This window comes from Aegilops tauschii, chromosome 6 (assembly GCF_002575655.3).
Source record: "Aegilops tauschii subsp. strangulata cultivar AL8/78 chromosome 6, Aet v6.0, whole genome shotgun sequence".
NCBI classification, from domain to species: domain Eukaryota; kingdom Viridiplantae; phylum Streptophyta; class Magnoliopsida; order Poales; family Poaceae; genus Aegilops; species Aegilops tauschii.
This window is the reverse complement of record NC_053040.3, coordinates 33,457,748-33,485,660: the sequence shown is the minus strand read 5'-3', so window position 1 is coordinate 33,485,660 and position 27,913 is coordinate 33,457,748.

Below are 27,913 nucleotides of genomic sequence, written 5' to 3'. Positions count from 1 at the left end.
TTTAAAATAATTCTTCATAAAATTTTAGCTCATTTTTCAGGTCTAGAATTCCAGCTGCCGGTATTCTTCCTCTTTTGTATAAACTTTGCATATTATGATAAAAAAGACATTAGAATTACTCCACAAAGTGTTATAATGCATAAAACACTATAAATAACAGTGGGAAACCATGATTCAAAATGGTCGTATCAGCCCGTTGCTCGAACGGTGGAGGGGCGCGCTGTACTCGGGGACGGTCTTCATGGTACTTGCAGAGGCACGCGCAACCGACGGGCCAGATCGGCCGCACGATGTAGACGGGGCGGATCGCGGGCGAGCAGGTGATCAATCCGATCACGTGTGAGGTTGGGGACGCTGCTTGATGGAGGTGGGGTTGCGGCAGAGTCCGGGATGAAGCCAGCAGCTACGGTCGGCGTGGCACGATGTGCGGGCGAGCGCGTCAGCACCAGCTCCCGGGCAGCGAAGCCCGAGCAACCAATGCTGTAGCGATGCTCGAGCGGTGAACGCGGCGCCATGCGGAGGTGGACGTACATACGCGACGGAGGTGGAGGTGATGGAGTTGTCCCATTTGGAGCAGGGTGGCGAAGGCTAGCGTAGAGCGACGGGCGGGTAGGCACGCACACGACGGCCGTGATGGGCTGCCACGTCGCGCGAGGCCACCGGGTCGAAGAAGAGTCCGGTGATTGCGCCAGTGTCGGAGTAGAGGTGCGGGCCATCGGTGGTGGCGGACGACGCAAACCGATCTTAAATCAAAAAACAAAAAGGAAACTCTGATCATTACGACCGACGGGAGAGAGAAAAAAATCCGGATCAAGGGATCGGGAAAAAGACTCTCTGGGGTAGTTAGTCAACATGACCCGTGGACGAACCCTAGGTACGAGGGCACGGCCCCCGGTGGCGATCATGGAGATTGACCGCCCCGGGGGCGGCGCGGTGCGGAAGCGACGACGACTGGGGTTTGAATCGAGATTAGGCCGACACCATGTAGGAGGAATAGAGAGGGAGTTTGGCGTAATGCGGTGGATGTATTACTGAGCCTCGAGGGCAAGTATATATAGATTACAAGACGTGGAGGGCAAAAAGCCTCACCTAGAGATAAGGCAGGAGATGATTACAAATCATAGTCTACAAAATACACACATATGCCTATACTCTAACACAAATCCCCCTAGTCCACTTTTCTTCCACTCCGCCCTGCTCCCATCTTGCTTTTATTGCACCCTCCTCATGTGGTGCCGCCGTTGTACCTCCCCAACCGCCAGCCAGCCATCCTCGAACGTCCGCATCCCCCATCCATGCGCCTGCCAGCCTTAGACTATGCTGCCGTCCACCCAGGATGCCTCTGCAGTCAAGTGCCCTTTGCCCCCTTGCCGACGCAGTCCATGACGGACACCACGTCCCGCAAGTGTTCAGTCGAATGGCATTGAGCTTTTTTTTTAAATTAAATTTCTTGTTGTTTCCTAGAGTAAAGCACGATGGCATGGTACTCAGTGATAAAGGATGAGTTTTTGTGTGCTGTGTGATTCGCCATATCTGTGGAATTTGTAGTGGAAAAACGTACATTCTTTGTTTCATGAGCAAAAGAACTTCATGATCTATAACATGCACGTTATCCATGAACACAATCTGAATTCGCTAACGCATCGATGGTACACCATCTTCAACTCCAGCATAATTTTTTTTGGTGCGATTGTACGAGTGGAGACAATGTGGCCATCATGTTCGTCAACCATGGAAATCATAAGTTTTGCTTCTTGTTGCTCTACATGTTGGTCAATTGGTTGATTCATTCAATGTTGCAACTTGATAATCATCATGTCGTATAGTCTGGAAGCTCAAGGGTAACTGTGTGTGGGATGACATGTGCCGGTTCTGACTCTAGTATTGTTTAATTTGGAATCGGTGAACACAAAAAACTTGTTGAACATACGACTTCTCGAATGTAATATTTATTACATTTGAACTGTGGGGATATTTGCATGTTATTTATGGATAAATTGAACTATTTCTATAATTATTTTGAGTGTTGTGGAATTTTAGAAAAAAGGGACTTTATGAGACATGGTTGGATGGCCAGCTCCCGCATCCGTATCCGCAGGTTGGTCCGGACCTGCGGACGAATACAGTGTCCATGTTAAGGTGTCTGCTTTGGAGATGCCTTAGGCTGCTCATAGTTGAAGTAACATAAGTAGTAACATTGCCACATAGGCAAAAATATATGATGTGACAAGTAATAATTGAAGATGCAAATTACATATTACTACCTCCAATGGCCTTTGGGCCGTGGAGGTGTGGAGGATCTCGGCGTCCCGCCGGCGGGAGGGACCCCATTCTCGTTTTTGATAGGTTTATCATCTTGGTTGGCATTGTTTGGCGGTGTCGATGTCCCTCAGTAGGAATAATGTCTCCCATGTCCGATCCCCATCTTGGAGGTGTGAATAGTACCGCCGAAGGACGTCTGGAGGTGTGTCTCCGTCGGATCTCGCGGGATTTAGTCGGTGCTGATTTTCATTAGATTATTTGGATCTAGTTTGTGTTCGTCTTTGATTGTGTGGTTACATGTTTGATATTTTTGATCTACAACTCTCTTCATCGGCGATGGTTGCTGCTCTGGTGCGCTGGTCATTTGGGGCCTTAGAACGACGATTTTCTGACTGTCTACTACAATAAGGTTTGTCCGGTTCCAATGAGGGAGTGGTGATGACGACGGTGCACCTTCGGCTCATTCCAGTGCTTGTAGTCGTCGTTAGGTTGTCCATGGACCTGGTTGTATTTTTTATTACATCCAGTGTTATCTTTACTGTCATGATTGATGAATAAATTAAAAATTTCTCTCATAAAAAATACATATTACTCCATTTGTAAAGAAATATAAGAGCGTTTAGACCATTAAAGTAATAATCTAAACACTCATATTTTTTTATGGATGAAATACGAGAACGTCCTTTTGGTGACCAAGCTCACTCGAGCTCTTAAATTTTGAAAAATTAAAAAATCAAACCTTTTGGTCTAAAAATCTGAAAAAACTATGCAAGTAAATAAGAATGTTATGTGTATGTGTGTAAATTTTTAGTATGAAATACGTTAAAATGCGATTTGTAGTGCCATGTGTTAAAAAGCTCTAGATTTGTTTTTTTTTCACAGCCCTCATTTCAACATATTTTGGCCTAAAAATTTACCCACATGTGTGTCATGCCTTCATGTATATCTGTAATTTTATTTCAGAATTTTTTCAACATATGAATTTTAACATTTGAATTTGAAGGCCTCCGTGAAGGCCGAGCTTCAAGAGAATTTTTTGAGGGAATATTAGTTTGTAAGTTACTACTCAGTCACCACTATGTGAGAGTTATGGGTTGCATGGCTCTCCTCGCTCGCGATTCCCGGAATCCCCGCATGCCGCAGTTAATCTTTCTGTCACTGCATGCATGCAGTTCTCTCCCTCGGGTGCAGCGCTGGCCATGACGTTGGGAAGTGGAGACGGAATTGTGATCCACGATGAAATTTGGTGAAATCCGGGCCAAGATTTTGGTTCGATCGAAACAGAAATAAGGCTTGTCATAGTGGGAGTAATTTAGGTAATAACATAGCACACTTTAAGAAATTTTTGCTTATGTGACATGTAGTTAATGAGGAGAGAGGTGCTTAGAGTAACATAATATGTTACTGTAACATAGCGCTTTCCGAGAGAGGATGAGTCTACAAACTAATAAATAAACCCATCTATGACACTACTATTATGTTACTTTGCACTATGAAGATAGTAACTTAGACTAATGTAATAATGCATGACACTAGTATAAGTTACTCCTCACTATGACCAGCCTAAATAGCGCCAAGAACCCCCAATCCCGTTCTAAACAGAGCCGCGCGCCATTGTTTTCCCTTTCCAGGCCGAGATTTCGCTTACCGCCATGGAGCTTTGAAACTGAGGCAACTTCGCTATAAATCGCTCTGGACATGAATAGAACTACCACCCGCACTTATCTTCTTACTCCCTTCGCACTTCAATTCCGCCATTAACTGGGAATGCAGTATGCGTACGTATTGGAGGAGAGCCACGACGGTACGAATTGAGTCTTCTCCCTCTTTGATTGATTGATCTCACGCCGATTTGTTTCTTCTGTTCTTGATCACTTGTCAACGTTTTAAATCATAGAAGAGGAGGTTCCCGACAAAATCAATGGCGGAAGGGGAAGCCGCGGCGCCAGCCTAGCCGGCTGCGTGCACGGCGCCGACGACCCAGGCGGCAGCGGCAAGAGCCCTGTGGGCCGCGCGCACCACGCGGACGCCTCGGGCGGCAGAGGCGCGCCATCCCATCCAGGCCGTGGATGCAGGTGGCATGGCATGGCCGGGCGAGGTCGCGGTGTCATCGACCTGAACTTCGTGGCATCCGCTGACATTGAGGACGACGGTGCAGCCGCGGGAGAGGCGCCAAACACTCTCGTCGACGGTAGAGGGCCCGGCGCCATTGACTTGAACCTTGACACGCCTGAGGACGATGAAGATGGGGACGCAGCGGCCAGTGGTGGAGATGAGGGGCGCGGCGCTGTGGACAATGGCGCACATGGCGGGCGGGAAGATGAGGACGATGTCGATGTCTCTGGCACCGGACATGGTGAGTCACTTGCCGCCTACTTCATAGCTCAATTCGTTCAATTTGATTGATCAGTAGTCCCCTTGTTAGATCTCCGGCTAAGGCCCTGTCAAATCCGACCGATAGTCAGTACTGAAAGGTCCCCCACCTGTATGTGTCAAACCGGCGACACGCCTCCGCCTATGACACCATGGCCAGCGGCTGCGCCACCGTCGGCTCTGGCTAGCTTCAGGTGAGGCCTTGCGCAGACGCCGGTACCGGCCGTGTCACCCATCTCGGCCTCGGGCATTATTCTCACTATTGTCCACCATGCAGCGAAATCGACTGACACAAAAACTATTTTAGTTGCCTGTGATTTAGCAAATCCAATTAGGTTAAATGAGAGTACCCACGGTAGAGCGAGTACTTCACAGAGTAGTTCTTTGTCTATGTTGGAAGTAAAGAATGCAAGAATATTCCCCGAAAAAAAAGAATGCAGGCAATGTTGTCCTTAGTGCAATACTTAATTTTTGTAATAATCTTTAATTTTGAAGCTGGCAGCACTCGGCAAGTCCATGAAGTCCAGGCAAGTTTCCTTGGGTATATTCGTTTCTCTGAAGTCCATGTTTTATTTTGTAGAGTTCAATTGGGTTAAAGTCGGTGCAATATTTATAAAGCTGAATTGAGTATACAGAGTTCATATATAGACCATGCAATTTTCAAGAAAGCTCAATTGGAGTAGAGTTCATGCAATTCTTGTAAGTCCATTCAGTTATCCATTTTCTGTGCCGTGGTAGCATTTTTTTTCCATGGCAGTGTTCTCGTGCAATTCTCATGTTCCTTAGGTCTTTGTAGTGTTCAGTTCGGTTTTCTATAGTTTTTGTGTCAACTGACTAATAAGTTTTGGTACGAAATGTCAAGCATGGTGACGCCCGCGATGACGTTGATGGTGAGCTCATTATAAAGTACAATTCGTTGTAATGCAATGTTTTCTTGTTTGCATCTAGTTAGATTGAACATAAGTGACCATGTGTTTTTCCTGCTTACAGTTAGTTAAATTGACAAAAAAAAGCGATCATGTTCTCTTCCATTATGTATATGCATGTAGCTTTGTAAAATCTCTACTCCTAATGGAGCAGTTGGTAGTCTCCGTTCCGGGTTTATTTTCGTCCCACCATTTTCGTCCGGTTTTTTTTCGTCCTCACTCCCACCTCTGACTTATCCACCAGAAACCGTAAAAACCTCCTCCTGAGGCCCCAACCCGCACCCATCCACGTACCAAAAAAATAGACCTACGAAGGTTAACCAACGAAAAAAGACCTACCAAGATTAACCAGCGAAGAAAAACCTAATGGAGGAGTTGGTAGTCCGGTACGGTTTATTTTCAACACTTTCCTAATGACAAAAGATCACGGATCTAACTTTCCTAGCTTAGCCAAATCAACGAATCTCTTTCATAAATGCAATTTGCTTTAGGAAACAAATAATAGATTCTTTCCTACCTTAGCCAAATTAACGGATCTCTTCCATTAATGCAATTTGCTTTAGGAAACAAATAATAGATTCTTTCCTACCTTAACCAAATCAGTGAATTTCTCTCATTAATGCAATTTGCTTTAGGAAATAAATAATAGATTTTCAGGAAACAAATAATGGATTTAATACGGTTTATTTTCAACACTTTCCTAATGACAAAAGATCACTGATCTAACTTTCCTAGCTTAGCCAAATCAACGAATCTCTTTCATAAATGCAATTTGCTTTAGAAAACAAATAATAGATTCTTTCCTACCTTAGCCAAATCAACGGATCTTTTCCATTAATGCAATTTGCTTTAGGAAACAAATAATAGATTCTTTCCTACCTTAACCAAATCAGTGAATTTCTCTCATTAATGCAATTTGTTTAGGAAATAAATAATAGATTTTGAGGAAACAAATAATGGATTTAAAGAAATTCATAAGTAAACCATCTCTACTACTTATTAAAGAAGAAAACATGTACATCGCTAAGTGTACCCAGCCTAATGTACACATAACAACATAGCTCAATTATAACCACACGATCAGAATCACTTAATTTAATCCAACCGTTAAGATTATACTAATCCAGAGCCAAAAACGCGCTTAGCAATTTACCTGGGCGGACGAAAACTCTGCTGTACCAAACGTTCCGCGGGCCCCGCGTCGACCCCGGTACATCGTTTCCTAATCCAAGGAAAGAAAAACACAATCCGATATCGAAAGATCCCTGAATGCAGGTGAGCGACGCGGTCAACACGGGGAGGCGGCGGCATCTCGAGGGAACGGTGATGGCCAAGTTATGGGCTCCGACGGGGCTGCTGTGGATCTGGCGGATGGCAGCAGGATCGGGTCGACGACGGACGGCTCTGGCGAGAGTCGGAGGGACGACGGCGGCGGCTGAGCTCCTCCATGGCCTGCTGCGGTTCCAGGGAGAACAGAAGGAAGGGAGGGGAGCAAGGGCACGGCCAGCATGCTCTCACCTCTCTTACCTCCATGCCGCCGTCGACACGACCCCCGAGCCTAGACCACGACCCATGCGACGGGACCCCGCTAATACCGGCGGCGGTGCTGGGCTCCATGATCTATTCGACTTCATGTGTCGATTCATCAAGTCCGCACCAGCACTCCGCCGGGCCCCTCAGTGGGATCGGCGTCCGTATCAGCTCCTGCCTCTGCAAGTCAAGGGGTAGGCCACAATGCTCGATCGCATCTCCAAGAGTCCCTCGCCGCCACAATGCCTGCAGTCGCGGACGGCCGTACCTGTCGACGGGAGCGGCTGAGCAGGGGACATCCCGCCGATCCGATGGCGGAAGGGCGAGATAATGGGCAAGTCTACCTCGGGTTGAATCTGGACACCAGCGAGCTCCTTGCAGTAAACCAGGTGCTGGACTTTTGCGATTTGTTTATCAGGTTTGCACTGTGTGGATCACGCCGGTCCGGCTCTCACCCCTCTCCGACCTCCATGCCACAGTTGGGCGCTCCTTCGAAACAAGATTATCGCGTCCAGGTATACAGTCCGCCACAAAACTCTCCCGTGCAGTGGGCGTACAGAAGGTACCTTCCTCTCCTGATTTTGTATATGACAGTGTAGTACTATGTGGTTAACTGAAAACGAAGAGTAAGCAAATTAGTTCCTGTCAGAACAACTGTAGCCGGCATCGCCGCCGTCGCTTATGGAGCTCCACACCATTCCCCAATTGTACGAGAGCATGTTCAATCTTCGCCATTCTGTACTATGTGCAAATGGTCAACTCTTTTCCAAACAAGAAGATATGAGGATTAGGCATATATGCCCCATAAGGTAGCTATATTCATGTGTTGTAGTGTGGATTATGGTCACGCACTGTCTTTGGACTGCAGATAGCTAGGTTAACAAAATGGATACTCTGCATATTTTCTGAATTTTTAGTAAGGTCTACATGAATAAGGTATGTAGTAGTTCTGACTTGGGGCATTGGTTAATTCTTTACATGCAGGAACGTGGAGAGATGGTGGGCTCCAAGCCCATGGTGATTTTATTGTGCTTGCAGCTTGAGATGTACTTGGTCCAAATGAAAATCATCATTTTGAAGGGTTAGTAGATGATGCTCAATGCCATAAACCTGCACGGATCGTCACTCATGTCATCTCATAGAAGTCTATTGAATTTTAATTAACTTTTGCTGTATGCTATCCATGATGTAAGTGGAGATAGGAAGTTCCAAAAAAATCCTGCACAATGGGGCCGTGCACCAATGATTTGACAGGATAAGATGTTTGTGAAGTATGAAAAATTATGACCTAAGCAAAACTTTTATTTACATATATTCATACATACTTTGAATTTTAGAAACATGCATTGCACGTATATAGTTAGATCTTAATTTTCTTTATTATTCAAAATGCTTGTACCCACTAGATTTCATTTTTTACCTTGAAGGAGTATTATATTACTATTATTTGGAATCCACCTTGATCCTCCACTTCTATTTTTCCTAGGCAACTTCGCATGGAATTAGGATCACTTAATAAGGTTCTGGTTTCTTTTTCAAATTCACTTGCTTTATGCATGAACCTATTATAGATTTGTTGGTGTTGATTTGCAGTAAGAGCAAATGTAATATTGTTCTCATCAATTTCTTTCATAGCATGTGTAATGCGTTATAACATCAGTTTCATTGGATTGGAAAAGGTGATAAACATGCAACCATTCTTACTCGATGATATGAATACTTCAGGAGCAATAGTGGCATTTGTTTGCACATTAGTATTCCATTATGTAGTAAAGGATATGGTCTAGTAGTCATTCTTTATCGTTATAGTTATTGTCAAATGGTGGAATATTGCCGCCTAGCAGCTCTGGTTCATGTGTGTGTGAAAAACAATGTAAAAGCATTTTTGTTGCTGTAGAATCTCATGAGTCGTATGAAAAAGAATGCTAGGATATTTATATTTTTTAATTGTTCAGCTGCTTGTGTTACAGATCTGGGCATACCTTTTGTTTGAGATAAATTTGGGCATAAATTGTCACAAATAAATGGGTGGCGTTGGGTCAAGGTTCAGGAACCCAGGGGCATCATGCTTCTTTTGAGCCACATGGGGAGAATTACATCCATGTATTAGAAAAACTAGGTGCCCGCTTAAACAGAAAAAATACAACTCTTGCTGACCGGGAGCTTCATGGTAGTGGCTAGAATTTAATCAGAGATCCATGTACAGGTTGATTGTTATGAAACCATGTGATGGAATCTTGATGTTGACAATGTCCAGAAATCTGATTCGTCAGAGACAAAATCCAACCTTAATTCCCCCATTCAGATCATGAAATATTGGGGTTAACAGTTTGCGATGTAAGATGGGTTGAGATCTGCTATACGTTAACTTTCTTTTGTTCAAATGTTTTCTTTTGTTTTGAAACCTTAATGTTTTCTGTTGTGGGGTGACAATGTCTGGGTTTATGCTAACAAGCAAGAAAAAAGTTACATGCAATGAGTTCCCAATCTTGAAATATTGAAATATTGAAGCATATCTTGGAACGACAGAGTTCCCAATCTTCATGGTAGATGATGGGACACTAGATGCCGAAGTTGCTTATTGTCTCGCGTAGAACAATAGCATGTCCTTATTTTTTGCTATGTTTTGCCCATGTTGATTACGATGGCATTGTTTTGAACATTCTATCTGTGTTGATAAAAAAGGAGATGATTTGGTATGCCCTCCTTGCAGAGGATCGAGCCTGGTCGGTTGGTTCTTGGTTGGGTGTTGTTGAGATGATCCAAGCCACCAGCAATTCGAGCTTGTCTTCATGGTGTGTAATTATATTTAGGTAGACAAAATCCCCTGATGATAGCCCAAAAAGAAGATTCGGCGTGACATGGAGATAAAGTGTTGCGTGCGGCAGGAAAGAGACAAACATATTCAGAAATCCAAACCACCAGGATGACAGTTGCAAGATGGCGATTGGATGGTGCTGACACATCTTGCTAGCGAGGAGGCTGTTTGCCGAAATTGAACTTTGGATTGTTATAAAATTTCAGTTTAGACCAATTCTTGTTAAACATAACATGTTATTGTGACAACTATTATGAAAAAAATTGATTTAGATAATCAAAATGATGAAGAAATTCCTAAACTTACGTGCAACGCACACCCTTTCCAATTTGAAGGGCTGCTTATCGGTTTTAAATCTTGAAGTTTGCACGGTCACTAATATGACCATGCTATTTTAGAGTGATAACCTTCATTTCAGGCAGTAATGAAACTTGAAATGCCAGTTGACTAACAGTAATAAACACCAAAAATACTGGTTGATGTTAATGGGAATTATGATTAGCGATGATTCATTTTATGCTCTATTGGAACGGGTCAAGCCGGTTTGCGCGGTGAGTATTGTCCGTTACTTATTTTCATACTAACTACATATATTGTTTGTGCAGGATGGATATGAGTTGAGAAAGCAGTTTTTATTATACTTGCTAAAACATCGTGGAAATGAAGCTAAAGACAACTTTCCGTATATTGTGGAAGAATTTCTTAAGCGTATAACCTAGATATTAATAATTTTATAATAGATGTTTAGTTGGAACTCCATTAAGTTTGTTACAAGGACATGCCGTTAATTTTTCTTTTTGGCAATTTACATTGCAAAAATGTACTTTAATTATTAAATAATTGTGTCTGTGTTATATTGTCTGTACGTGTGAAATTTAACATGCATTATCTTTATATAACTCTTGCAAACTATTTCAAGAACCCGTGGCAACGCACGGGCATTGTACTAGTGTTGATAGTGTTCATGTTTTTTTAGATTAAGCGTACTTTGGTTTACCTTTGTAGCATCAATCATGTTATCCTATCGCTCAACATCTTCTGGTTCACTTTTTTAGATGAAGATGGGAATAACCTGCTTAACATGTTTTGGTTCACTTTTGTAGATGAATATGGGAATAACCTGCAGTCACGGGAATGGAGTGACGAAGCCAAGCTAACTGTCTATGGCATGTTGCTGGAGAGGGCTACCCTAGGGGTTTTGAAACGTGGAGTGACCAAGGAAGTGTCTCGTTTGTCCGGTATGCCGCAAAGAACTGTACAAGACGAGTGGAGGAAGGGGAAGTTATTTGGAGGGATGCTTGGAGTGTTAAACAAGAAGGCCAAAAAATGTGGTCGCAAAAGGATAGCCATCGACTCAGAGGCTATAAAAGCAGACCCCAGGAGAAAGAGAACAACCATCAAAGATCTGGCAAACAAGTTGAACGTGTCGGCTACCACGGTTTGGAGGCGGTTGAAAGAGAAGGAGATCATGTGTCGCAGCAATGCCTGCCATCAAAGGAACTCTCGTCAATATTAGGGGACGGAGGGGAAGAAGGAAGAACCAGACTTCTCCCTCTTCCTTTCCTATTGACCCTCCACCGTTATTACAACAAGCCTGACTTCACTGATGTTCTTTTGACCATTTCACATGATAGAAAGTATTATGTGGGCAAATTTATAAATTGGCATATTTCTTATGTGGATTCTCCATGATTGTGATGTTCAGTTTCAGAAATATTTTAGCCATATTGAAATTTAGTGGTTTCGGTTTTCATTTTGACCAAATGACTGGAATTTCCACTTGAATTTGATCAAGGCCCAACCAAATACTTTGAAAATGAATCGTGTGCTGTACCGTAATTGATAAAATATTTTGACCAAAAGCCAATTATTTCAGTATTGTACCGAAATTTATGACTTAGAAATTTTGATGAAATTACAGTGAAAGTGAAAACCATACTCTAGACACGCCTCTACATCCTCAACTCGACATCCTGATAATTTCACAAGCCCCCGTCTTGAGCCGAATTGATCCTCCGAGTGACCCTCTCGTAACCATCCCAGGAAGAGGATGATCCACGGTTGCTATCGCCCTTCGGCGCCACAAAACATAGCAAATCACCTCCACAAAACGTGGATGTTACAGAGGGGTTTATTAACCCTTTCCATGTAAATAAATCAGCATTATGATCTGATAAATCATGAATGAGTAGTACTTGTGTCATGAAAGTTTAACAAAATTGTGATAACAAAAGCCGCGGCCTACTCAATTCAGAATCTTCACATAAAACTCTGAAGTCATTATTACAGCAAGATGAAATGTACAGAATCATCGGCGGAGCTACGTGCAGTCCTGGGGGTGCCACTGCCCCCCCCACCCCCCAAAGATGCACATTTCTTGTTTGGCCCCCCTGAGATCTTCTGCTAGCTCAGCCACTATACAGAATGCTAGTCAACAGCAATCCAAACAGAAATTACAAATGCATCTCAGGCTATGAATCCGGGCAACAACAACGATCCGACCATTCCGACATATCGGCGAAAGATTAACAGGCCTGTCATGTGCCAGCTTTCACCTCCTTCATGATGCGCATACGGGCATGCTGGGGTGTAATTCTCCTCCATGACCAGGAGGTTCCACTGCGCATGCGGGTCATGAGTCTGAGAACACGGTCCACGCAGGAGTGGAGTTCTCATACCTGCTATGTGTGACTCGAGCAAATCCACGACATCCTGGTTCTTCTCCATGTCATCAGGCTCGATATCAATAGTGAAGATGTCGCTATAGGGCCTCACCGAGTGCAAGAAGATCTGCAGTGAAATTGGGTCAGCACTCAGCAGACACTGCGGCAAGGTCTGCAGTCACCGTGATGCTCCGCCCGTCTGGGCTGAAGACCGGGTGGTTCACGTGCCCGAAGAAGTCATCATACCCGCTCCGGAATACCCTCACCATAGAGCGATCTATTGCGTTCATTAGGTAAACAGCAAAGTACCCTCTGGGTCTAGGCCATGGTCGCGCTCCCACGCGTCCGTGGGCTTGTCACGGTTTGACAAGAACACGATCCATTCTATGTTCGAAGACCACTGGCTGTGTGTGTCAATCCAATTGCCCTCCGTTATCCGTTCCGCTTCACCAGCGTCCTCACCGATCTCCGTGTCCATTATATACAAATTTTTGTACTTGTTGTCTCCTCCATCTCTTGTTGATCGGAAAACAAGTTTTGTACGTGTATAAATGTAAATATACATCGGTGATCGTCAAACGTATACAGAGTTATCACCCTACCAAGGGAAACAATATTCACATTCAATCGAGTAGAGGGCCTATGGAGTCACTGAAGCAAGACTGAAGTGGTAATTCCCTACCATCTGGATTGGTGGATGGGAACGCATTATTGAATTTTCCCTTCGTGAGCAATCGCCGCTCCGTTGCACCACTTGATAGGTGAGGGATGGCGTAGATCTCCAATGTTTCGTTGGCTTTGAAAGATGGTCCCATACACACATAAAGTATATCCTTCTTTTGGTTCCACACCGATGAGAAGATCCTATCTGGGCCATCCGTCCACATGTACAAGTACACAAATACAAGCAGAGCACCCATAGTCAATAACTATTGGCTAGCCATATACCGAAACAAAAGATAAAGGGGCATGATGTACTTACTTCAAAGACAGCATGTATTCCGTCAGTATCGGCTAGCCACACGGCCTTGAACTCGTTATCAACGAATGCAAGCTTAGATTCATCTTTAGAAATGCTGGGAATGCCCCAGCAACCCTGAACATACCAACATCTTCATGATGGGACTGCAGTTTGTCGAACCATCTTGGGACATCATCTCCATGCTGCAGGATAGACAATTTGAACAACATCATAAGATATAATTAGTGTAACATGCAACTGTACAAGTATATGCAAGAAGATTTCAATGATGAAATATTCAAGCAGCGGTGTTGTACAAGGGTGAGTGTTAGGAATTAATTAGTAGATTAATTAGCACATGTCTTTTGTTAATTAACACGTGCTAATTAATGAACAATCATTAACAAAGGGTGTGTCCAACCCCGGTCAGTCATGTCCCTTCTGTCTCTCTGTATGCCAACATGCACCTATCTCTCTGTAATGCCAACAGGCACCTATTCTGGAGGGATGCCTTCGAACAAACACCTCTTCTTCCCACCTCTTCCAGATGTATATATACTTGAGAATCAATAAAAACCAGTACTAATCGTCCATTCACTTTCATTCGATCTTGTTTTACTCTAACAAGAATATGAACACAAAATAATAGACTATTGTATGCATTTAAACGACATGGCTCATCATGGCGTGAAAACAAAATATTTAACCACAAATAAATATTTAGACAACATCTAAATATTTATAATGGTTAATAAAATAGCCTAGTCATGGCATGATCAAAACATATAACAAATCCATTCAGACAACATCTAAATATTTATAATGGTTAATAAATATTTAACCACACGGCCAAGATAGTACCAAAACATTATATGCTCAATTCATTTGGCAACAAAATAAAATAACCTAAATACACATGAAACAAAAGATTAAAATAGCCTAGTCATGGCATGATCAAAACATATGTCAAAAATAATAGAGAGTAACAACATTCATATGTTATGCATCACAACATAACCTAGACTCAATCAAAATAATGAAACAACAAATATGATATACATCTAGGAATTAAACTAACTTAGATTAAACAAGAAATTTCTACGCATGGCAATACTAGTTCAAAATATGTACTCATGCATATAGTGCGTCTATGAACAATACAAAAAAGTACCAAGTCGAATTATAATGCATAACTATTTTAATAGATGCAAAAACTAATTCTAAGTAATTCTAAAATAATTCTATAATCATAATTAGAACATACTCCTGAGCTTGCTATGGACATGGACAAAGTAAAATGTAAACAATTTTGCATGATTTACATTGCGTAAAACATCATGTATACACTTGCTAAGTGAAAACATAACACGATAAAAAAAATAACATGATCGAATCCTACTGAAACTAAACTAATAACCAACAACTATGTCCTAGCATCATAAAAATCTCCCTACAGTTTAGGTTTGGCTTTGGGTCACCGCACACTCGTTGGAGATAAAAACATTGATGTTGTGGCGGATGAACTCCGGTGCGTGTCATTGTCGACGATCTCCGATGATGAAGAAGTGGTGTGTGATGTTCCTAGTTATGAGAGAACACCGTGACACGGATGGACTTGACGGAGGGTCCATGGGTGACGGCGGCGTCAGTCTCGAATGGTGACCGCGGTATGGCGCCGTTGTGCATATGGCCAACGATGACAAACGGCCGGTAAAGGATGTCTAGAAGGTAGGCTATGGTGAGAGAACTCGGTTGGTGGAAGGAATCTGGTCGGATAGCTCACCTGCGACGATGGTAGGCAGAAAACTGCGAAGATGAGGCTCTGTTGCGGGGAGATTGGGGTTCATGCGAAAGGAATTGAGGAATGAGACGAGAGGGCTTTATTATAGTGGAGGTACTTTGTCTCAAAAAATAAAATTATAGAGGAGGTACTGGTGCAACTAGTGACGCGAACCGTTTAGGCATTTATGGCCGGGAGAGAGAGATCGAGGGGCGAATGCCACCGTTGGGTCAATAAGTTCATCAGTTCCTTGCGTGAAATTAAGACCAGTATGTGCGGAGAAATTAGTCTAAATCGATTCGTCGTTGGAGGGGCTATAACTCTCATGTTGATGACACAATGAGACGGTGAAGGAATTGATAGGATATGAAAGAAAAAAGGGCGGTGGCCATGGACGTTTTCTTCCATGTAACATGTACGTGCACCCGCGCACGGGTGCGGGAGGAGGAAGAACGCTTCGCGAGGAATAAGAACGCTTTGCTAGCTCGGGCCAGCTGACTGGGCCATGTCACAGCTGCACCACACTGGGCCTTGGACCTTGTGGCTGATCATCGGAATGGAAAGGAAGGAAGAAAAGAAAAGAAAAAAGATAGAGAAAGACGCTTTGGCAGATACGCTGCATGATAGACTAGAAAGCAAGGTAAAGGCATCTCCAACGGCAACCCGTAAATTTTCTCCCGCATCCATCCGCGAACAGGAAATCAGTCCGCGGACACGGATGCAGGAAGCCTCTATCCAAACTATGTGTATATGTCCGTCAGTAAAGAGCAGTTTCATAATAAAATTTACTTTGATCCACACAGCGCGGCGGATCACACCAGCACCGGATTGCATGCCCTATCACAACCAAAAAGAAGCAAGTATGCTTAGTTTTCACATACCCGAATACAAAAGAACATCAGCCCGACAGTCAGTGCAAATTTCTGCCCTGCCGGACCTGCAATCCCAGCCATTTGCTCACCTATCAAGGTGTCGTCGCTGCCGCATAGGCAGCCTCCACCTCCACCGCGTTCTCATTTGCTCACCTATCAAGGTATCCAAAGCATCCAAATTCAATGTCAACATCTTGGCATCCTCCACATCGGGGGCGATCTTCAACTTCTGTTCCGCGAGCGCGGCCTTCCTCTATTTGATCATGGTTCTCCTATCTTCGAGCTTGAGCTTGTCCGTCGCCTCCATCAACAATTTGAACCTCTCCTCCTTTTTCTCCTCCTTGATGTCCGAGTGCTTCACCCATGCCTCCTCCGCCAAGATGTCCCCAAACTTATCCGTCAGCCTGGCCGCCGCACTTTCTCGCTTCGGCCTCTCCTCTCCCACCTCTTCCCCCGTAAATTTCTTCTAACCTTTTTCGGCGGTTCTTGGGTTGGGTCGGTAGCGTCATCGATTTCTTCCTTGTTGGCTTGGGCGGCGGTCTTGGATATGAAAAGGTTCCACTTCGGTTGCCCATTCAACTTCAACCAACAATGCATGACGGTGAAGGACTTCTTCTCCAACTTCTTGTACACCACACAAGCGCGAGTAGGCTACAAACTGAAACATTGTCGACAATGCATATCCGGCTAGTGAGCGACAAAACAATGCATGTCCTGCTACTGATCAACAAAACTAGGCATATCCGCCTAGTGATCAACTTACTTACTCGGTGATTTGTGCACCACTGGGCCACCGTGCGATGAGATGCTTCAAGCACCCGCAATACTTGGACAAGACCTATTGGATGGTATACCATTGATGGTTGAGAAACTTCCATTCACAGTTGCAGATGACCGCGTCGAAGTAGGGCGAAATGCTTGTGTCCATTGAACCATATGTGAATGTTCCTACAAAAGGTTGCGCCCTTTTGCTCCATGCAATGGATCGGATCAATGCTAGTGGCCGACCATGCTTCGACAACAACTTGTCCTCCCGCATGTTCAAGCTTTCTCCTCTATCCTTCTTCTTCGGATTGCCGACTGTATCATCTGGATCATCGTCCTTGCCATTCTGCTCCTCCTCCGGCTCCTGCTGTCCAGCGGCACAATGTTGTTGTTGTTGTTGTTGTTGTTGTGTGCCATCGCCGGTCTGGGTGTAGGACTGCTGCGTGGCCATCTGGGTGTAGGACTCCGCTGCTAGTAGTTGCCGAACTGGATGAGATCGGAGTCTTCCACCTGCTCATCCTCATGGCCTCTGCCTCCTCTGTCATGGATGATGTCGAGCATCTCCCTAGCCGGGTCGTCGTACACTGCTTCCCCCGCTCTAGGCATTGCAGCGAACAGCACGCGGGCACACATCTGCTCCCCACCTGCAGTCCGTGCCCGAACGAGCTACGACAAAGAGTACTCGGAGAAGAGCGGCACCGCGTCAATGTCGATGATGTAAGGCACCATACTGGTGGGGATTTCGAGCTGCTTGGCGGTGTAGTAGTACGGAGAGTTGTAATGCTCTGGCCACGACGCCTTATGTACTGTGGGCGTGCCTGTCTCGCGGCGTCTGCCATGAACGCCTCGTCCGCCACAAGCTCGACGCCCAACGCCACCACCAGGTCCACCGGCGGTTAACCTCTTCTTGAGCTTCTCCTCCTTTGCGGCCTTCGCTTTGACGCAACGAGTAAGCCGCATAGCCGAGCTGATCTTCTGAGCGAGCGTGCTGCTCGGATCCTCCTGTTGTGGATCGTAGCAGAATTTTAAAATTTCCTACGCATCACCAAGATCCATCTATGGAGTATACTAGCAACGAGGGGAAAGGAGTGCATCTACATACCCTTGTAGATCGCGAGCGGAAGCGTTCTAATGAACGGGGTTGATGCAGTCGTACTCGCCGTGATCCAAATCACCGATGACCGAGTGCCGAACGGACGGCACCTCCGCGTTCAACACACGTACGGTGCAGCGACGTCTCCTCCTTCTTGATCCAGCAAGGGGGAAGGAGAGGTTGATGGAGATCCAGCAGCACGACGGCATGGTGGTGGATGTAGCGGGATCTCGGCAGGGCTTCGCCAAGCTTCTGCGAGAGGGAGAGGTATTGCAGGGGGAGAGGGAGGCGCCAGGGGCTGTGGTGTTGCTGCCCTCCCTCCCCCCACTATTTATAGGACCCCTAGGGGGCGCCGGCCCTGGGAGATCAGATCTCCAAGGGGGGGCAGCGGCCAAGGGGGAAGGGGGCTGGCTTCCCCCCCAAGCCAAGTGGGGCGCCCCCCACCCCTAGGGTTTCCAACCCTAGGCGCAGGGGGAGGCCCAAGGGGGGCTCCCCAGCCCACTGAGGGCTGGTTCCCTTCCCACTTCAGCCCATGGGGCCCTCCGGGATAGGTGGCCCCACCCGGTGGACCCCCGGGACCCTTCCGGTGGTCCCGGTACAATACCGATAACCCCCGAAACTTTCCCGGTGGCCGAAACTGGACTTCCTATATATAATTCTTCACCTCCGGACCATTCCGGAACTCCTCGTGACGTCCGGGATCTCATCCGGGACTCCGAACAACTTACGGGTTTCCGCATACTCATATCTCTACAACCCTAGCGTCACCGAACCTTAAGTGTGTAGACCCTACGGGTTCGGGAGACATGCAGACATGACCGAGACGCCTCTCCGGTCAATAGCCAACAGCGGGATCTGGATACCCATGTTGGCTCCCACATGTTCCACGATGATCTCATCGGATGAACCACGATGTCGAGGATTCATTCAATCCCGTATACAATTCCCTTTGTCAATCGGTATTTTACTTGCCCGAGATTCGATCGTCGGTATCCCAATACCTTGTTCAATCTCGTTACCGGCAAGTCTCTTTACTCGTACCGCAAATGCATGATCCCGTGACTAACTCCTTAGTCACATTGAGCTCATTATGATGATGCATTACCGAGTGGGCCCAGAGATACCTCTCTGTCATACGGAGTGACAAATCCCAGTCTCGATCCGTGCCAACCCAACAGACACTTTCGGAGATACCCGTAGTGCACCTTTATAGTCACCCAGTTACGTTGTGACGTTTGGTACACCCAAAGCACTCCTACGGCATCCGGGAGTTACACGATCTCATGGTCTAAGGAAAAGATACTTGACATTGGAAAAGCTCTAGCGAACGAACTACACGATCTTTGAGCTATGCTTAGGATTGGGTCTTGTCCATCACATCATTCTCCTAATGATGTGATCCCGTTATCATTGACATCCAATGTCCATAGTCAGGAAACCATGACTATCTGTTGATCAACGAGCTAGTCAACTAGAGGCTTACTAGGGACACGTTGTGGTCTATGTATTCACACATGTATTACGATTTCCGGATAACACAATTATAGCATGAATAATAGACAATTATCATGAACAAAGAAATATAATAATAACCATTTATTATTGCCTCTAGGGCATATTTCCAACAGTCTCCCACTTGCACTAGAGTCAATAATCTAGTTACATTGTGATGAATCGAACACCCATAGCGTTCTAGTGTTGATCATGTTTTGCTCTAGGGAGAGGTTTAGTCAACGGATCTACTACATTCAGGTCCGTATGTACTTTACAAATATCTATGTCTCCATTTTGAACACTTTCACGAATGGAGTTGAAGCGACGCTTGATATGCCTGGTCTTCCTGTGAAATCTGGGCTCCTTGGCAAGGGCAATAGCTCCAGTGTTGTCACAGAAGAGAGTCATCGGGCCCGACGCATTGGGAATCACCCCTAGGTTGGTAATGAACTCCTTTATCCAGACTGCTTCCTGTGCTGCCTCTGAGGCTGCCATGTACTCCGCTTCACATGTAGACCCCGCCACGACGCTTTGCTTGCAACTGCACCAGCTTACTGCCCCTTCATTCAAAATATACACGTATCCGGTTTGTGACTTGGAGTCATCCAGATCTGTGTCGAAGCTAGCATCGACGTAACCCTTTACGACGAGCTCTTCGTCACCTCCATAAACGAGAAACATATCCTTAGTCCTTTTCAGGTACTTCAGGATATTCTTGACCGCTGTCCAGTGTTCCATGCCGGCATTACTTTGGTACCTTCCTACCAAACTTACGGCAAGGTTTACATCAGGTCTGGTACACAGCATGGCATACATAATAGACCCTATGGCCGAGGCATAGGGGATGACACTCATCTTTTCTATATCTTCTGCCGTGGTCGGGCATTGAGCCGTGCTCAATTGCACACCTTGCAATACAGGCAAGAACCCCTTCTTGGACTGATCCATATTGAACTTCTTCAATATCTTGTCAAGGTATGTACTCTGTGAAAGACCAATGAGGCGTCTTGATCTATCTCTATAGATCTTGATGCCTAATATATAAGCAGCTTCTCCAAGGTCCTTCATTGAAAAACACTTATTCAAATAGGCCTTTATACTTTCCAAGAATTCTATATCATTTCCCATCAATAGTATGTCATCCACATATAATATGAGAAATGCTACAGAGCTCCCACTCACTTTCTTGTAAACACAGGCTTCTCCATAAGTCTGTGTAAACCCAAACGCTTTGATCATCTCATCAAAGCGAATGTTCCAACTCCGAGATGCTTGCACCAGCCCATAGATTGAGCGCTGGAGCTTGCATACTTTGTCAGCATTCTTAGGATAGACAAAACTTCCGGCTGCATCATATACAGTTCTTCCTTAAGGAAGCCGTTAAGGAATGCCGTTTTGACGTCCATCTGCCATATCTCATAATCGTAGTATGCGGCAATTGCTAATATGATTCGGACGGACTTCAGCTTCGCTATGGGTGAGAAAGTCTCATCGTAGTCAACCCCTTGAACTTGTCGATAACCCTTAGCGACAAGTCGAGCCTTATAGATGGTCACATTACCATCCGCGTCTGTCTTCTTCTTAAAGATCCATTTATTTTCTATGGCTCGCCGATCATCGGGCAAGTCAGTCAAAGTCCATACTTCATTTTCATACATGGATCCTATCTCGGATTTCATGGCTTCTAGCCATTTGTCGGAATCCGGGCCCGCCATCGCTTCTTCATAGTTCGAAGGTTCACCGTTGTCTAACAACATGATTTCCAGGACAGGGTTGCCGTACCACTCTGGTGCGGAACGTGTCCTTGTGGACCTACGAAGTTCAGTAGTAACTTGATCCGAAGCTTCATGATCATCATCATTAACTTCCTCCCCAGTCGGTGTAGGCACCACAGGAACATCTTCCCGTGCTGCGCTACTTTCCGGTTCAGAAGGGGCGACTATCACCTCATCAAGTTCCACTTTCCTCCCACTTAATTCTTTCGAGAGAAACTCTTTCTCCAGAAAGGACCCGTTCTTGGCAACAAAGATCTTGCCTTCGGATCTGAGGTAGAAGGTATACCCAATGGTTTCCTTGGGGTATCCTATGAAGACGCATTTCTCCGACTTGGGTTCGAGCTTTTCAGGTTGAAGTTTCTTGACATAAGCATCGCATCCCCATATTTTAGAAATGACAGCTTAGGTTTCTTCCCAAACCATAATTCATACGGTGTCGTCTCAACGGATTTCGACGAAGCCCTATTTAAAGTGAATGCGGCAGTCTCTAAAGCATAGCCCCAAAATGAGAGCGGTAGATCGGTAAGAGACATCATAGATCGCACCATATCCAATAGAGTGCGATTACGACATTCGGACACACCGTTTCGCTGAGGTGTTCCAGGCGGCGTGAGTTGTGAAACGATTCCACATTTCCTTAAGTGCGTACCAAATTCGTGACTTAAATATTCTCCACCACGATCTGATCGTAAGAACTTTATTTTCCTGTCACGTTGATTCTCAACCTCACTCTGAAATTCCTTGAACTTTTCAAAGGTTTCAGACTTGTGTTTCATTAGGTAGACATACCCATATCTACTTAAGTCATCAGTGAGAGTGAGAACATAACGATATCCTCCGCGAGCCTCAACACTCATTGGACCGCACACATCGGTATGTATGATTTCCAACAAGTTGGTTGCTCGCTCCATTGTTCCGGAGAACGGAGTCTTGGTCATCTTACCCATGAGGCATGGTTCGCACGTGTCAAATGATTCGTAATCAAGAGACTCCAAAAGTCCATCTGCATGGAGCTTCTTCATACGCTTGACACCAATGTGACCAAGGCGGCAGTGCCATAAGTATGTGGGACTATCGTTATCAACTTTACATCTTTTGGTACTCACACTATGAATATGTGTAACATCACGTTCGAGATTCATCAAGAATAAACCCTTGACCAGCGGGGCATGACCATAAAACATATCTCTCATATAAATAGAACAACCATTATTCTCGGATTTAAATGAGTAGCCATCTCGAATTAAACGAGATCCAGATACAATGTTCATGCTCAAAGCTGGCACTAAATAACAATTATTGAGGTTTAAAACTAATCCCGTAGGTAAATGCAGAGGTAGCGTGCCGACGGCGATCACATCGACCTTGGAACCATTCCCGACGCGCATCGTCACCTCGTCCTTTGCCAGTCTCCGCTTATTCCGCAGTTCCTGTTTTGAGTTACAAATATGAGCAACCGCACCGGTATCAAATACCCAGGAGCTACTACGAGTACTGGTAAGGTACACATCAATTACATGTATATCACATATACCTTTGGTGTTGCCGGCCTTCTTGTCCGCTAAGTATTTGGGGCAGTTCCGCTTCCAGTGACCACTTCCCTTGCAATAAAAGCACTCAGTCTCAGGCTTGGGTCCATTCTTCGACTTCTTCCCGGTAACTGGCTTACCAGGCGCGGCAACTCCCTTGCCGTCCTTCTTGAAGTTCTTCTTACCCTTGCCCTTCTTTAACTTAGTGGTTTTATTCACCATCAACACTTGATGTTCCTTTTTGATTTCCACCTCCGCTGATTTCAGCATTGAATATACCTCAGGAATGGTCTTTTCCATCCCTTGCATATTGAAGTTCATCACAAAGCTCTTGTAGCTCGGTGGAAGCGACTGAAGGATTCTGTCAATGACCGCATCATCCGGGAGATTAACTCCCAGCTGAGACAAGCGGTTGTGTAACCCAGACATTCTGAGTATGTGCTCACTAACAGAACTATTTTCCTCCATTTTATAGCTGAAGAACTTGTCGGAGACTTCATATCTCTCGACCCGGGCATGAGCTTGGAAAACCATTTTCAGCTCTTCGAACATCTCATATGCTCCATGTTTCTCAAAATGCTTTTGGAGACCCGGTTCTAAGCTGTAAAGCATGCCGCACTGAACGAGGGAGTAATCATCAGCACGTGATTGCCTAGCGTTCATAACGTCATGGTTCTCTGGGATTGGTGCTTCACCTAGCGGTGCTTCTAGGACATAATCTTTCTTGGCAGCTATGAGGATGATCCTCAGGTTCCGGACCCAGTCCGTATAGTTGCTGCCATCATCTTTCAGCTTGGTTTTCTCTAGGAACGCGTTGAAGTTGAGGACAACGTGGGCCATTTGATCTACAAGACATATTGTAAAGATTTTAGACTAAGTTCATGATAATTAAGTTCATCTAATCAAATTACTCAATGAACTCCCACTCAGATAGACATCCCTCTAGTCATCTAAGTGAAACATGATCCGAGTTAACTAGGCCGTGTCCGATCATCACGTGAGACGGACTAGTCAAGATCGGTGAACATCTCCATGTTGATCGTATCTTCTATACGACTCATGCTCGACCTGTCGGTCCTCCGTGTTCCGAGGCCATGTCTGTACATGCTAGGCTCGTCAAGTCAACCTAAGTGTATTGTGTGTGTTCCGAGGCCATGTCTCTACATGCTAGGCTCGTCAACACCCGTTGTATGCGAACGTTAGAATCTATCACACCCGATCATCACGTGATGCTTCGAAACAACGAACCTTCGCAACGGTGCACAGTTAGGGGGAACACTTTCTTGAAATTATTATAAGGGATCATATTACTTACTACCGTCGTTCTAAGCAAATAAGATGCAAAAACATGATAAACATCACATGCAATCAAATAGTGACATGATATGGCCAATATCATTTTGCTCCTTTGATCTTCATCTTCGAGGCACCATGATCATCTTCGTCACCGGCATGACACCATGATCTCCATCATCATGATCTCGATCATTGTGTCTTCATGAAGTTGTCACGCCAACGATTACTTCTACTTCTATGGATAACGCGTTTAGCAATAAAGTAAAGTAATTTACATGGCGTTATTCAATGACACGCAGGTCATACAAAAAATAAAGACAACTCCTATGGCTCCTGCCGGTTGTCATACTCATCGACATGCAAGTCGTGATTCCTATTACAAGAATATGATCAATCTCATACATCACATATATCATTCATCACATCTTCTGGCCATATCACATCACATAGCACATGCTGCAAAAACAAGTTAGACGTCCTCTAATTTTTGTTGCAAGTTTTTACGTGGCTTGTATAGGTTTCTAGCAAGAACATTTTTTACCTACGTAAAACCACAACGTGATATGCCAATTTCTATTTGCCCTTCATAAGGACCTTTTTCATCGAATCCGTTCCGACTAAAGTGGGAGAGACAGACACCCGCTAGCCACCTTATGCAACTAGTGCATGTCAGTCGGTGGAACCTGTCTCACGTAAGCATACGTGTAAGGTCGGTCCGGACCGCTTCATCCCACAATACCGCCGAAGCAAGATAAGACTAGTAGTGGCAAGAAAAATTGACAACATCTACGCCCACAACTGCTTTGTGTTCTACTCGTGCATAGTAACTACACATAGGCCTGGCTCATGATGCCACTGTTGTGGATCGTAGCAGAATTTTAAAATTTCCTACGCATCACCAAGATCCATCTATGGAGTATACTAGCAACGAGGCGAAAGGAGTGCATCTACATACCCTTGTAGATCACGAGCGGAAGCGTTCTAATGAACGGGGTTGATGGAGTCGTACTCGCCGTGATCCAAATCACCGATGACCGAGTGCCGAACGGACGGCACCTCCGCGTTCAACAAACGTACGGAGCAGCGACGTCTCCTCCTTCTTGATCCAACAAGGGGGAAGGAGAGGTTGATGGAGATCCAGCAGCACGACAGCGTGGTGGTGGATGTAGCGGGATCTCGGCAGGGCTTCGCCAAGCTTCTGCGAGAGGGAGAGGTATTGCAGGGGGAGAGGGAGGCGCCAGGGGCTGTGGTGTTGCTGCCCTCCTTCCCCCCACTATTTATAGGACCCCTGGGGGGGGGGCGCCGGCCCTCGGAGATCAGATCTCCAAGGGGGGCGGCGTCCAAGGGGGAAGGGGGGGTGGCTTCCCCCCAAGCCAAGTGGGGCGCCCCCACCCCTAGGGTTTCCAACCCTAGGCGCAGGGGGAGGCCCAAGGGGGGACGCCCCAGCCCACTAAGGGCTGGTTCCCTTCCCACTTCAGCCCATGGGGCCCTCCAGGATAGGTGGCCCCACCCGGTGGACCCCCGGGACCCTTCCGGTGGTCCCGGTACAATACCGATAACCCCCGAAACTTTCCCGGTGGCCGAAACTGGACTTCCTATATATAATTCTTCACCTCCGGACCATTCCGGAACTCCTCGTGACGTCCGGGATCTCATCCGAGACTCCGAACAACTTTCGGGTTTCCGCATACTCATATCTCTACAACCCTAGCGTCACCGAACCTTAAGTGTGTAGACCCTACGGGTTCGGGAGACATGCAGACATGACCGAGACGCCTCTCCGGTCAATAGCCAACAGCGGGATCTGGATACCCATGTTGGCTCCCACATGTTCCACGATGATCTCATCGGATGAACCATGATGTCGAGGATTCATTCAATCCCGTATACAATTCCCTTTGTCAATCGGTATTTTACTTGCCCGAGATTCGATCGTTGGTATCCCAATACCTTGTTCAATCTCGTTACCGGCAAGTCTCTTTACTCGTACCGCAATGCATGATCCCGTGACTAACTCCTTAGTCACATTGAGCTCATTATGATGATGCATTACCGAGTGGGCCCAGAGATACCTCTCTGTCATACGGAGTGACAAATCCCAGTCTCGATCCGTGCCAACCCAACAGACACTTTCGGAGATACCCGTAATGCACCTTTATAGTCACCCAGTTACGTTGTGACGTTTGGTACACCCAAAGCACTCCTACGGCATCCGAGAGTTACACGATCTCATGGTCTAAGGAAAAGATACTTGACATTGGAAAAGCTCTAGCAAACGAACTACACGATCTTTGAGCTATGCTTAGGATTGGGTCTTGTCGATCACATCATTCTCCTAATGATGTGATCCCGTTATCAATGACATCCAATGTCCATAGTCAGGAAACCATGACTATCTGTTGATCAACGAGCTAGTCAACTAGAGGCTTACTAGGGACACGTTGTGGTCTATGTATTCACACATGTATTACGATTTCCGGATAACACAATTATAGCATGAATAATAGACAATTATCATGAACAAAGAAATATAATAATAACCATTTATTATTGCCTCTAGGGCATATTTCCAACACCTCCTGCACCTCCGCTGGCTCCATCTTTGATAGGTTCTCCGACGGTTCCATGCGTCGGCGACAGAAGGAAGGAGAGGGTTGAATAAAAGAGCGGGAGTTTGGCGGAGAGTGGCCGGGGATGGAAGAAGAGAGTGGGGGATTTTGACGTGAAAACAATGAGGGATGCTACAAAAGCGTGGGTTACGCCATCCTTTTGGGTGGGCCAGGGGAAGAGAGCGACAATTCGCGTGTCTGGACTCCCGCAACCCCCCCCTCCCCCCTCCATATTTGTCTCCGGTTTGCGGGAGAAAATGCGTACGGACCGCCCTGCAGACCGATACAGGCTCGTGTTGGATGGCTTCCGCTGTTGGACAACACGGTCCAGACGGATGCAGGCGGTTTACGGGTAGCCGTTGGAGATACCCTAAGGAACGTGTTGGTCTAGAGACTAATTAGAGGAGAAAGAAAAATCAATATAATGATATTGATTTTAGAATTTATTTACTACATAAAAGATAAGAGTATAAGAAACACCAAACGACTTTGGAATTTTTTTGAAAAATCCAAAAAGTAAGATGGACATGTAAACTTAATTAAAATACTAGGAACGGCAAAATGGACTCAGGATATTAAGAAAATTATTTTCCTCCTGTCGTATGCTAAATTAATTCCAAACTCATAGGTATTAATTCGGGTAACTCCAAATAAAATACATAATATAAGAACATCCTTAGCTTCTTTAAAAAAATTGAACGCCCCCCCCCCCCCCCCCCCCAAAAAAAAATCGGGATGTTACACGAGGTCAAGTAGCCCTTCCAAGATGATATAATTGGGTGGCCCATTTAATTGAAGGTGCTAGCGTTGGGGTTAAAGTCGGTGATTGAGACACAGGGCAATATGATGTCTAATTATTTTCGACGACGTTGCTGACATGTTGGCTATCCTCGTAGCAAGAGCTAAGGAGGGACATGTCACTAGCCTCTTACCCCATCTAATTGGTGGTGGAGTCTCCATTTTGCAATATGCAGATGGCAACATCATATTTATGGAAGATGACATTGAGAAGGCCATAAATATGAAGCACATCTTCTGTCTTTTTGAGCAGTTACCTTGTCACATAATTTTCATAAAGTGAGTTGTTTTTTGGGAAGGCTAAAGAAGCTGAAGACCAATATAAACATATATTCGAATGTGATAGGGTCTCTGCAATTTAGATATTTG